The sequence below is a fragment of the Anopheles arabiensis genome, chromosome X (assembly GCF_016920715.1).
Source record: "Anopheles arabiensis isolate DONGOLA chromosome X, AaraD3, whole genome shotgun sequence".
Lineage (NCBI taxonomy): Eukaryota > Metazoa > Arthropoda > Insecta > Diptera > Culicidae > Anopheles > Anopheles arabiensis.
This window is the reverse complement of record NC_053519.1, coordinates 26,525,766-26,530,765: the sequence shown is the minus strand read 5'-3', so window position 1 is coordinate 26,530,765 and position 5,000 is coordinate 26,525,766.

Below are 5,000 nucleotides of genomic sequence, written 5' to 3'. Positions count from 1 at the left end.
GTCCAGCACGGCAGTACGCCTGCACGCATACACTCCATGTACCAGAAATGTACCAACCTAGGCGTTGCTCAGTAGCTTTTAGCGGCACATAGAAAAAGTATTCGAGTTCAGATTTTGGGACTTAGCGTATTTTTAAAACTAATAACGAAAATTAAATTTTAAATCGGTAAACGGCTAGGAGTTGCTCAGTAGCTTTTGGCGGCACATAGAAAAAGTATTCGAGTTCAGATTTTTGGGACTTAGCGTATTTTTAAAACTAATAACGAAAATTAAATTTTAAATCGGTAAACGGCTAGGAGTTGCTCGTAGCTTTGCAACGTGGCGAAAGTATTCGAGTTCAGATTTCTTGGACGTAGCGTATTTTTCAATCATAATAAACCGAATCAAACATAACAATGATGAAACTTACACCATGTCCCAAGGTTGTGCACAAAACGTAACGATAAAGTGCTGGCGAAGTTAGAGGTGCACCAAAATTGTGTACCGATCAGGGAAAGTACTCTACGTTCCTATGATTTGGGTGAAAAGTGTTGATTAACTGCTGGTAAGAATAGACAGTTGCTTATCATACACATCGCAAACGAACACCCCTTAGTGAGCATTAGCAAAAGTCAATGGCACAAAGCAATTGCAATACAAACTGATCAAGTACATTAAAGAACGCTAAGTACCAGGACTTCTTTCCAAGAATGGTGTCCGCGACGGGAGGGCAAGCGTCCTTCCCAGGTTTTCCTAGTAAACCTTGTATGGTAAACATACCCAAGCGTGTCTGTAAGCACGCAACGAAAGTCACGAACGGGCACATACCTAGGGAATGTACTCTACGTACTTGGACTTTTGTCCAAGAATGGTGTCCGCGACGGTCGGGCACTGCGACGCAATAACCAAATCCTAGGATTGTAACTTTAGTGTGCACAAACATAAACATTAACGCGTTCGCTCGGGCTGCGCCGTCCGTGTTGAACACAAATGTGGGTGATTATATGCGTGGAGGGACAAAACATACGAGGAGGAGACAGTTTTCTACACGATGTGCACAGAGCTCATTTCGTCGTCCCGGGCGAATGGAAAAACACAAACATCGCGAGTATCGTTCTAGGTTTCTGTCTATAAAGGGCAGGCCAAAAGGTGACCGGTTGAGATAAGCATTTTAAGCATACAAACACTTTATTGGAACTTTTGATACAAAAACAAGGTACGTACATGTAGGTTGTACCAACATGGACATCTATGAACGCGTACGCTCGGGCTGCGCCCTCCGTCTTGTACTTTCCTGATCGGTACACAGTTTTGGTGCACTGCTATTCCGACCGGCAACTTGTACCAACATATACATCCATGAACGCGTAAGTAGTGTACTTTCCCTGATCGGTACACACTGTTGGTGCACGGCATAAGAAAAGAGCTAAAATGGTCAAACTCAATCCATTTCAACAATAGATAGTCGATAGTAGCTGTGCCGATGAAGTAGGGCACGATGCAAGTTAATGTTGTTTAATGAATAACATGTCCGCCATACATTTCAGTACAAATTTGCTCGGTCAGACCTACAAAGTGCTATATCTCGAATACGAGGCGTCGGACTGGGGGTTGTAGAACAATTTTAAGTTCGTCTAATGATTCTACATCCGATTCTGGATAGCGGTTTTTGACCACTTTTCAATATTTTGTGACACCCCGAACCTAGGGGCAGCTCCTAGCTTTTTCAAAAATGTGCACCGAACGGGCCGGAGAGCTCGTGTGGCTCAAAACATGTTTTTCGCTAAAACACCTCAAAACGTGTAAGGAACGCACCCTAGCTCTTGTTTTTGAAAAGTTATGGCCATTTAAAGTGAGGTGGTTTTTGCTTCAAAATAGCAATTTCACCCGTCCCTATGGCCATGCTTTAAATTTTCACGAAAATGCCAGGTCAGACCTAGGGCGGGCCATATCTTGAATACTAAACGTCGCAGACATTGGTCGTGGAACAATTTTAAGTTCGTCTAATGATTCTACATCCGATTCTGGATAGCGGTTTTTGACCACTTTTCAATATTTTGTGACACCCCGAACCTAGGGGCAGCTCCTAGCTTTTTCAAAAATGTGCACCGAACGGGCCGGAGAGCTCGTGTGGCTCAAAACATGTTTTTCGCTAAAACACCTCAAAACGTGTAAGGAACGCACCCTAGCTCTTGTTTTCAAAAGTTATGGCCATTTAAAGTCAGACGGGTTTTGCTTCAAAATAGCTATTTTACCCGTCCCTATGGCCATGCTTTAAATTTTCACGAAAATGCCAGGTCAGACCTAGGGCGGGCCATATCTTGAATACTAAACGTCGCAGACATTGGTCGTAGAACAATTTTAAGTTCGTCTAATGATTCTACATCCGATTCTGGATAGCGGTTTTTGACCACTTTTCAATATTTTGTGACACCCCGAACCTAGGGGCAGCTCCTAGCTTTTTCAAAATGTGCACCGAACGGGCCGGAGAGCTCGTGTGGCTCAAAACATGTTTTTCGCTAAAACACCTCAAAACGTGTAAGGAACGCACCCTAGCTCTTGTTTTTCAAAAGTTATGGCCATTTAAAGTCAGACGGGTTTTGCTTCAAAATAGCTATTTTACCCGTCCCTATGGCCATGCTTTAAATTTTCACGAAAATGCCAGGTCAGACCTAGGGCGGGCCATATCTTGAATACTAAACGTCGCAGACATTGGTCGTAGAACAATTTTAAGTTCGTCTAATGATTCTACATCCGATTCTGGATAGCGGTTTTTGACCACTTTTCAATATTTTGTGACACCCCGAACCTAGGGGCAGCTCCTAGCTTTTTCAAAAATGTGCACCGAACGGGCCGGAGAGCTCGTGTGGCTCAAAACATGTTTTTCGCTAAAACACCTCAAAACGTGTAAGGAACGCACCCTAGCTCTTGTTTTTCAAAAGTTATGGCCATTTAAAGTCAGACGGGTTTTTGCTTCAAAATAGCTATTTTACCCGTCCCTATGGCCATGCTTTAAATTTTCACGAAAATGCCAGGTCAGACCTAGGGCGGGCCATATCTTGAATACTAAACGTCGCAGACATTGGTCGTGGAACAATTTTAAGTTCGTCTAATGATTCTACATCCGATTCTGGATAGCGGTTTTTTGACCACTTTTCAATATTTTGTGACACCCCGAACCTAGGGGCAGCTCCTAGCTTTTTCAAAAATGTGCACCGAACGGGCCGGAGAGCTCGTGTGGCTCAAAACATGTTTTTCGCTAAAACACCTCAAAACGTGTAAAGAACGCACCCTAGCTCTTGTTTTTGAAAAGTTATGGCCATTTAAAGTGAGGTGGTTTTTGCTTCAAAATAGCAATTTCACCCGTCCCTATGGCCATGCTTTAAATTTTCACGAAAATGCCAGGTCAGACCTAGGGCGGGCCATATCTTGAATACTAAACGTCGCAGACATTGGTCGTGGAACAATTTTAAGTTCGTCTAATGATTCTACATCCGATTCTGGATAGCGGTTTTTGACCACTTTTCAATATTTTGTGACACCCCGAACCTAGGGGCAGCTCCTAGCTTTTTTCAAAAATGTGCACCGAACGGGCCGGAGAGCTCGTGTGGCTCAAAACATGTTTTTCGCTAAAACACCTCAAAACGTGTAAGGAACGCACCCTAGCTCTTGTTTTTGAAAAGTTATGGCCATTTAAAGTGAGGTGGTTTTTGCTTCAAAATAGCAATTTCACCCGTCCCTATGGCCATGCTTTAAATTTTCACGAAAATGCCAGGTCAGACCTAGGGCGGGCCATATCTTGAATACTAAACGTCGCAGACATTGGTCGTGGAACAATTTTAAGTTCGTCTAATGATTCTACATCCGATTCTGGATAGCGGTTTTTGACCACTTTTCAATATTTTGTGACACCCCGAACCTAGGGGCAGCTCCTAGCTTTTTTCAAAAATGTGCACCGAACGGGCCGGAGAGCTCGTGTGGCTCAAAACATGTTTTTCGCTAAAACACCTCAAAACGTGTAAGGAACGCACCTAGATGATGAAAAGTGCAATCAGAATGTCAATCGACAACTTTGTTGGGGTACCATTTTACTCTACGGGCCAGTAGCTTAGGCGCGCCAACAGCGCTTTCCTTTCGGGTTCCCATTTTTGCCCTCCTGGGATTATGATCATTTGTTCATTGCCTACTATAGGGAGGGTACCTTGCTACGAGGTCAAACATGAAGATTGCACCAAATCGTAGTTTTTTACCTCTATTTAGTCGTAGGAGCATGGTTTGCAGTGGCAGTGGGTCATTAAGCCCCCGTTTGGGTCATACGTCCCCTCCGCGATAAAAATCGTCGTATGCCTATAGTCCGAACTAATGAAGCAAAAGTGGTGTCTGGTGGGCTCTGCCGATGATTTTAACCTATGATTTTGAGCTTCCACCCTATCAAAACGTTCCTGGAGCAGTACATCACGGGTCTACGGACCCAAAGACTTCGTCGTGATGGTTTCTAGTAAAAAGTTGTAACAGCTAAGGGTTTTGAATACGCGTATATTAACCATTGCTTGAAACTAAGCTTCGTTGTCTTTAAACTCTGCAAGACCAATCGAACTTCTTAGGGAAACCCGAAGGATTCACGCTAAGCTCGATGAGCTATTATGGGTAGTGGTGCATGATCTGGTGTTCCTTGGATCTAATCCAATGAATAAATTTATGAGGGTATATATGGTGCAGGCGCAAAGCTGATGAAACCAGGTCTCCCCTACCAAATGTGGCATATTTTTTCCCTGAGAGCGAAGCTCAGACCCACGTAGGGGAGAGCGAAGTGGAACTTAAATGTTCTCTGCAGCAAATGTTCGCCATGCGGATAAACAAGTTGGAATAGTTCAATGTAGTGTAATGCAAACACGAATCGCAATAACGATACGGGACCCAGAAGCAATTCTGCGGATCCCTCGGGGAGTGGTGAGTTGATATAAATTAGAGGTGAAAGTCCAAGTTGTTCAAGCTCCGGCTCGGCAGCCGATACGAGGTTC